The sequence below is a fragment of the Topomyia yanbarensis genome, chromosome 2, assembly GCF_030247195.1.
Source record: "Topomyia yanbarensis strain Yona2022 chromosome 2, ASM3024719v1, whole genome shotgun sequence".
Lineage (NCBI taxonomy): Eukaryota > Metazoa > Arthropoda > Insecta > Diptera > Culicidae > Topomyia > Topomyia yanbarensis.
This window is the reverse complement of record NC_080671.1, coordinates 447,564,734-447,574,231: the sequence shown is the minus strand read 5'-3', so window position 1 is coordinate 447,574,231 and position 9,498 is coordinate 447,564,734.

Below are 9,498 nucleotides of genomic sequence, written 5' to 3'. Positions count from 1 at the left end.
TATTTTGTATAGGAGTTTCATAGTAGAACTGGAACTGAAACATTCACATCCCCAGCAGAGCGTGTTGTTTTATAATTTTGAAGCTTTGTTTTAAAATTTAAAACTGTGGTACGACGCCGTTCTATTTGTTGCTGATTTTAAAACACGTTTAGAACTGTGCAAAGTTTTCAGCACAGACACCAAGACCCGATAGACTGGGAAAAAAAACAAATTTAAACGCAGTAACGCTGAAGGCATGGCGAGACATGAATTTCAAACTAAATAGAACATTCGCTCACAATGAACAGACGTCCATCTTCATCATTCAACTTGTGTAAAAATCCCTAGCGGTTTCGAAGGTAGTTGGGATATCGCCATCAGGTGCGCTAGGGTCGTCATGTTTTTAGTGGCTGAGTTCGACTGATTTAACAGCGCTGCTCTAAGGGGCGATTTCTTTACCCTCGCTTAGCGCTTAAGCTAGGTTTAAACGTACTGGTGAACCTTGTTTAAAAGTCAAGGGAGGGTGAAGAAATCGGCCCTAATTGTGTCAAATAGAACCTACACACTCAATTCAGTTCGGTAATTTCCGCACAGCTGAACAGTCAGCAAATTTTTTGAACTGATAGCTCAGCAAAGTGGCGTTAATTTACTGATTTTCAGCGATATATTTACCGAGTTTATTCGAAACAAACGTCACTTCTACTGAGATCTCGGTAAAGGCTTTGTTAGCTGAGTGCTCGGCTGTGCAAAACTCGGTAAAAGTAGCGAAAAAAGCTGGGATTTGGTAGAACAAGCTTAAGTGTGTAAATATAGTATTCTGGCAAATGATTCGGATTAAGCTGGGCGGGTCAAAATCAAGCATCCTCTTTCTGTTAGTCTGTGGTAGAGTTACAAATTTCCAAATTAAGCAATCCATGAGACGTTTGTGTGACAATTCAGCGGTAGGTTTTGTCAACAAGTTTACTCCTGCGAAAACTCGTCCGACAAAAATCTTTCTTTAGCTAGAAACGTTACATCAGAAACGTCTCATGGATTGCCTAATTTACTTCAAGCAAATTGATCTTATTTAGGCACTATTGAAAATGTCAAATGAACCAAGCTACCCATTCATTCATGGTTTTCATTCGTCTTCGATTATTGTCTGAAACGGACGTGCAACCAAAGATAAACTTAAGATTACTAGGTTCTTTATAAATGATTTAAAAACTAGTTGCTCTCTACGGTAATTAGATAACTCCATATCAACTTTTGAATAGGGCTAATAAGATTTGTAAACATACTTTTGTTTTGCTGATTTCTCTTAATTTGTTATGATTTCAACACAGAAAACAATTGAAATTGATTCTACCAAGGGTAAAGATGTTGATTCATATGGATTTTTCATGAAATTCAACTCGGTAACGGAATAATGAGGGAAATAAGTTTGTTCACAAAAGTCTCATTAGCCCTTTTGAAGAATTACTATTGAACTATGGCTTGTAATGCGAGATGCAAGCTAAAATTATATTCTGCAAGAAATCTAGACTAGTTCGTCGAACTCGGGCAGGCACCACATTTGTTGTTTGTGAGTAAACGAAGAAGATAATATTCTAACATCGCCAAAATTGAAGCCATTTTTATTCTATATTTATTTATTTATCTCTTCTTTGGCAGATACCGTACAGATCACACTAAATGCCTAGCTTAATGCTATTGTTAGTATTAATAAAAAATAACTGCTAGCCAGATGTAGCAGTATGGAAGACATAAACTAAAGAAGTTTCATTGAATTTGCTACAACATCTGTCTACCGAATTATTTGTGCTGTACGGTGCCTAGGAATTTACAGAAGCGGACGATTCCTTCGAGCACGAGGAGGAACAAATTAATGCTTGAAAGAATGTCGGGGCAGTCAACATTGTTCGAGAGCATATCGAAAATAAACGTTCGTTGCAAGACAGTGCGGTGAGAATTCAGCATTAGCAAATTTAGCAACATGCTGAGAATGCTAGAGCAAGGGATATGGATGGAGCAAATAATAGAAACACGGTTGCTCAGTTTGACGTACAGTTTAGCAGTGTTTTATTTGTATACCCCAAAGTACAACGTGGTGGTAATATCAATAATACAGTTCAATGTGAATGTACATAAGTTCAGGTAATGCAGTTACGCGATTAATTGTGAGTGATCAGATTTGATCCTAATATTCCCCCTCAAACTGATCACTTTTGAATCCCCAGCGAAATATAGTGCTTGCTGAAGGGAGCAGGAACCAAACCATCATGTCTGCCGGTTGCTCGACAAATACTCTATTTTCACTTTCCGATTCAGTTGTCCAGTTTGCGTCGGTGAAACCAAGGAGTTTTTATTCTCAGGTGATACAATCCTCAAAAACGCCGATCAGCCATGTTGGTTTTAGAAACGACAGCTAACAACATTGTTTACTATTTCTCTCAATATGTTTGCTTAGATTTCAGGCGGTAAACAAAGTTGTTCGCTGTCATTTTTCTTCCCCGCAGTATGCTGCACGCTTACCTCACTCCTCACCTAGTTACTGCCAAAGACGAATCATCTTATAACTCAAAGCACCTTGGGCGAAACCAATTATTTGCTTTACCGATTCAACTCTTCTGTATACCAAACCATGTTGCGTTGTTTCCCTTCAAGAAACGTAGTATTTTCTTGGCGTAGGACCAGTGTTCCTGGGAAGGATTGCGCTGAAATTGGCTGAAATATGCTACAGCAGCGCTGATATCAGGGTGCGTTGTTACCGTAAGATATGTAAGGCAAACTATCAACTCGCAATAGGGTATCTCTAGGTTCTTCTCCTCTGATGCCTTCTGCAACAGCAAGGTGATGGCCATGGGCGTTGATGCCGGCTTGCAGGTTTCCGTACCGAATCGTTTAAGAATTGCCACTGTGCTTCCAGAACTCAACTTCTATTCCTTGCAGATCCACACGTCTTATCGAAAATAAGTTGTAGTACAGTCCCGGAACGTAGAGTACATCATTCACAACGGACTTTTGCTGCTTCTTGCCCACGTTTGCCGTCATATCCACTGTCCCAGTGTGTTTATATTCAAGTACTTGACCGGACGCAGCTTTTATAACCACTGGCTCTTCAAGATGCTTAATATTACGCAACCATTCCATCGTTCCCACCATATGATCGGACGCCCCCAAATCCAGAATCCACGATACGTCACTGTTCAGTTAGTCGTTTGCACTGCCACCCATACCGCCAATAAACAGACTGCTAATAAAGACCACTTATTTTTCGCTAACGTGACCTTTTCCCTTATGCACATTTTTCGTGGTCTCTTTTTCGAACATATGCTCTTTTCGATGTGGACACTCTATTCGGACATGTCAGAGCTTCCTGCAATAAAAACATTTCAGCTTACTCTGCAATTCCACTTTTTCCACTTACGAAAGTTGTGGACTCATTTTCCACTTCCACAACGTGACTGTTCGCACGCTTTACGCTTTCGTTCAAAAACCGAGCTCCTCCAAAATCTAGTGTACACTGATCATCCGAAAGTCTCGAGTACTGTCACCAGCTGACCGTAAGACCGCTGCATTGTTTTGGTCAGGTAGAAAATGTTCATCCACACACTTAGTTTTGTTCTACCGAATTTCAGCTTTTTCGCGAATTTTACCGAGTTTTGCATAACCGAGCAATCAGTAAACAAAGCTTTTACCGAGAGCTCAGTACAAGTGACGTTTGTTTTGCTGAAACTCGGAAAATGTATTGCTGAAAATCAGAAAATTATTGTCAATTTGCTGAAATATCAGTTGAAAAATGTTGCTGACTGTTTTGCTGTGCGGACATTACCGAACTGAATTGAGTGTGCAAGCATACAAGTTTATACCCGCCAATTGCAAATCGCGCACTATTCTGGCAAACAGCTTATACTCTTCCAACGATCCGTCCTCATCATACTTCATCGTCGACAGCTTCTTGAGCAAGAAAATGCGTTTTGCAGGGCACCCCAAATTTCAAATGGCGTTCGCTTTTGCTTAACGTACTCTAGCTGCGAATCCGCTATATTCCTGATCAGGACCGACTTGCATTTCCCATCATTTACTGTTCTTTCCGCCAGCATTTTCTCCTTTTCCAACTTAATTTTAGCTCTGTCACTGGCAAGAACACGATATTCCGGCACATCTTCTTTCGCCTGTTCGATACACGAAAGGAGCCCTAGCTTTTCTAAATAGACTTTCATCCGGAAGTGAAATTACTCCGTCTAGGAGGTATTCTTTTCGGTCCACTTTATTCGTGGAAAATACTTTTAAATGCTTGACCGAGAAAAAAACAAAACCCTGTTCACTCAAACGAACAAAAAAAACTTTCTTTTCTGACAATCACGCACCTGTGGTTATAGAAAACCGAAAACAATATTGCAGGTTAGAGCGTAGCGTTAGGCCCATAACTTGAGAATGCTAAGGAATATGGATGGAGCAAATAATAGAAACTCGTTTGTTCAGTTTGATGTACAGTTTAGAAGTGTTGTATAGACTAATCCATGTTCAGTTGTACTACCACAGACTAAAAGACATAACACTATGAAGAAATTCCTGTAAAAATTATCGTTCTTCCAATTTTGCCAGTACACTAACTCCACCTATAACACACAGTCCCAACCACTCAGATGCAAGCGGTGCATCCCTCGCATAAAGCAAAATTTTTACTAGTGTGTTCTCCCCCACTCAACTGCATATCAGCTTTCTGTCAAAATCTGAACAAAAGCAACTCATGAGAAAAGTGTAAACAAACTTCTTCGATGCAGATTCTGGTTCCAGCGTCGATTGAGCCTGATTGCATTCTGTACAATGGTAAATATAAATTATTATTTTTTCCCGAAAACCAATCACCACTGCCATCGTCTTCCTTCCATCCAAAACAGATACACTTCACGGATTTATTGAGGAATGCAAGGAGCTTACCAGCGGATGCATGCAGAATGAAGAGTAGAACAGTCTCATTCTGCATTACAACAATTTTCCAAACAAATGATAGGATTCGACTATCGCTTAATATGCAGAATATGGTACGCCACCGTGAAGTGAAGACAATTTCGTCCCCCGGCGTAATACAAAAATTAGCCAGGCATAGCATAAACAAACATTTGTGGAATGATGTTATGCAACCGAATTTGCAGTGCATGTGCAATATGTGTGCAGGATGGAATAAACGGACACAAACTGTTGTAATTGTTTTTTTTTAAATTGATGCGAATTTTATTTTTTCATTTTATAATGAATGAAGGAATGTACGTTTTTGGATCAACTGCTAAATATCTAACTTTTCAGGAAGGTTCATTCTTTTTGCCTTACGGTTACGTTTACCATATCCAACTTTTTTCTTCGAAGCAGTGTGTCTTTGTGTTCTAAGCTCTTTCAAGTAACCGGATATAAGAGTGTTAAAAATTTTATCCACGGTAGTTTTGAAACAAGAGGGACAAACAAATGCTTCGAACCTGTCATACTCAACGTGTTCAGATAATCTTGCTTTGACGTATTTGGGATTCTGGTACAAATATTTAGAGAACCGTTGCCTGTATGCAGTGAAAGCAAGCAGTCCAATATCAAACAATATGGTTCCTGGATAATATTTAGCATTCTTCAATAAGCAGAATGTATAAGTTGGAATTCTGTACTGCCTCTGTACGACTGAAAAGCAGTTGTTTTCTACAACGATTGTGATGAAGTTTTGATACTGATGCACCTAAAATATACATTAGTGCATTTATTTCCTTAGAGGTGTATTTACTCTGATCAACCGGTGCAAGTGGTTTAAATCTATACGTGAACCGCTCAGAATTATCGTGAACTCCATCATTGGAGAAGTCATTATCCTCAAGAATAGGCAATGCATTATCGTTCTCACAATTGGTACACTCAGTCAATTTTGCATTCGCAGCTATTGCAGCGTACTTATACGCTGTACCGAACTGGTATGCAGTTGGGATATCATTATGTCCACATCTCCTACGAATTTCAGAAAAATTGTTTTCTTGGGGATCTTGGTTAAGATGATTTGTGCATAAATGCTCACAATCGAAGTTATTTTGTAGATAACTCCAAAGCCAACGCAGAGCGTATATATTGTTAATAAGACCACTCACTAAGGCTGGCTTGCGTTGTCGCATTAAAAGCGTTTTGGCTTCATATTTGGCCTTGAAGCGAGAAATTATAATTGTAGATCATTTATACTTATTTTATTGTTTCATTAATACCTTAACTAAATCAAAACAGCTTTGAGGTATAAAGTATAATTTGTGCAAGGTTTCTTCTGCATCCTTTAGGAAGTCCCAATGAAATGACTCACTCCTGATTGCTGTTCGATAGGGCTATAAGAAAACATGATAAACAAACAAGTGCATGAACTACAAACTACTGTAACTGTATACCTTTGAAATCGTTTCTTGGGAGCTCCTAGAATTAAATACATCAAATAAGGTATCAAAGAATTCGGCGTAACTTGCGGTTCCTTCTGCGCTTTTAGGCATTTCTCCTGATTTGACGTAATATAGCAAACTTTTAGATACTGAGGCACTCAATGTACGCGCTGCTTGGGCCACATTCATTGATGTAAATGGTTTTTGGTAAACATAGCGTTCTATTAGTTTTGGAGCCAATCTTGGTACTGAAGAATTATCAATATGGTACAGCTTTCTTATATCTTCGAAGCTAGCAATCTTCCCATCAAATACCGCGTTATGTTTATATAAATTGTTTCTAGCATTTTTCATGAGATGGGGACTATCCTAGAGTAAGGCGAGAATAGTGTTATCGACTGGTATCAACGGGATTTTTTTCCGTAGCACCAGCTTCTCTGGCCATTTTTACGTTCGTTGAGCATTGGTCCATTATTAACGCTACTGGTTCCAAGCCTCGTCGCTTCAAGGATTTAACCGTTTGTCTAACTATTTGTAGTTGCGCTTCACTACCAAGAGTATGATGAGCTAGGACGTAGCCGATGGCCTGAAATTAGATCTGTCTGTGTCTAAACAATTTAAAAATGAAAATATTTGCAGTGAACTCTTTTCATTTTGATTTTAAGGTATTATATTGTAGATGAAGATACCATGTTTATGTAGCACTGATATTAAAGCCGGTTGCCAACGTGCTACCAGCGCATAATGTAAACGCTGCAAGCGCCAAGCTGTTTGTACCAGCAGCTGACATGCATTTATATTATTCCAAAATCGTGCTAGTACCAGCATATTGGCAAACTAACTGCAATACATTACGGTAAATAATAGCTAGTTAGAGCTTTTGAATAGAGAAACTGTTCATAGTAGCTAGAATTAGGATAATAACGAGTTAGGACGATATCGAATTAATGAAATGTAACCTGCTTGAAACGACGATGTTCATTTGAACGTTTTCCAACTTTCTTGTTCCTGTCCCACCATTTAGGATCCAGTGTACTAACGCCAGATATCATTACAGCAACTGCCTCGGTCGCTAAAATTTTTGGATTGTTTTTTTCCAGTCTCTTCAGTTTACCATCACATGGGAAACCCATAAAAGTATCGGTGCGAGCGTTATATGTTAGTTCGGCTTTAATTGACATCCCATCAATGGCAATGACAACTGCCTTTTCATGCTTTGAAAAATTTCTTATTTTTTGCTTCAATTTATCTAGAATTTTGTAGTTGATTCCTGGTATTAGCTGGATATCTGCGTTCCATCTACCTAACGTCATTTTATGAGGCAGGGTCAGTACATCTGACTGCTGAATCGATCTGTATGCTGATGGCCCCGCAAGATATGTACCCATAGCAAATTTTTTAGTTTCCTTGTTGAATCTACGACCTTGTGGCTTTTGCACTGCATTGATTAGAGAATTGTGTAACACTTTATTAGATTTCAGCAGGTCAGCTAGTCGTTTAGATTCAATGCCAGATTGTCTTTCGAGTCGCAAGGCTTTTCTTAATGCAGTGATCTTCTTCTTTTTAGAAATATTCGACTGCAATCTCCAATTATTTTTGCGTTTCTCTGCTTTCAACTTTAATTTAAGTGTTAAATTTTCCGCTTCATAACGCCTTTTCTCGTCCTTTTCTGCTTCGTACATATGTTTATAGCTTATTTCATTGTTATTGTAGTCATCATATGAATCTAAATCGGCACACTCTACGAATTCTAAATTGTTCAAAATTTCAGGAAAAGCTGTTGAAATTTCTTTGTTTTCAGTACCCGATTGTTCAAGCTGCTCAGTTGTATTGTATATCTCGTCATTTGACTGCGAATAACTTGTATCTATTTCACTTTCGAGAACCATGATATCGAAAAATTCATCGCCAACCGTCGGAACGGCATTTGAACGGAGTCTACGCGTTAGGAGAAAGAAAAAAAAATAATTCCACAGACTTTCTACTCTGAGTCTTCTTACTTTTTCTCCGGCAGATTCACGTATGCATCTGGTAAAAAGTGGGCAGAACAAATCAGTCGTTGCCGAACAGCAGCAACACCGCCTGCAGAAAATTCATTTGCAAGTTCTTGAGAGCTGCAAAGCTGCACCCATATAGCGCACCTTTGGATACATTAATGAAGAAATTTGTTTGGTTTGAGTGCCAAATAGGAACTACTTACAGTTCATGCTTTTTTGGAAAGAAGTGAAATGTTTTTCCTGGAGTATAGCCTTTTTTGTTGCTGCACCAACCAAATTCACACTTTCTGCCCATTTTCGAATTGCACTGCTACACGAAAACTAACCTGATGACAGTTCAAATATTTGAACGGTACAATGCGTTCAGTGGCACCATCATAATGCATACGGCCACAGTCCCAACTAAACATATATTTGAAATGACCGTTAAGGCGAACGAAGAATGGGTCAACGAGTGTTATGTCTGTTAGTCTGTGGTACTACTGCAAAATTGATGTTAAATCGTGTGGAATTTTTGACAAATGAAGTTAAATCAGGTGAAAAATCGCTGAGTGTGTCGTCAGGAATCAGTATATATTGCTTAAATGTCCCGTACTCCGTATGTAGTCCGGGATTTGTGCCCTACCGTGTGTTTTCATCATTTCCTGAGCGGAAGGAAAGGAAAAGGAGATGTGAGGAAGTAGAATTGGAAGGGTGGGAAAAATAACAGCACAAAAACAAAAATAAACAATAGGTAAGTTAAACTCACAATAGTTCAACTTGCCTGAGAGTAATTCTAAAGCTCTTTAACACATGTCTCTGAGTTTCAGTCGTCCAAACCATGGTTTCGTCTATATAAGGACGGCCGAAAACTTGAAATCGCCATTGCGCTGCCGCTGGACAGTTGCATATCAGATGATATGAGGTTTCGTAGTCGGATTCACAAAGATCACATGAAAAAGACTCAGCGCGCTAAGTAGTTGCCATGTGATAATTGAGTTTGCAGTGGCCGGTTAAAGCCCTTGTCAGCATGCTGCAGTGGATCTTCGAAAAATGTAGATTTTTCAAAATCACTGGGCACGGTTGTTCTAGAAGCGTCTTTGTTTGGCGACACGTTTGTAGATTTCTTCAATATTTGCGGTGCTCGGACGAAGCCCAGGACC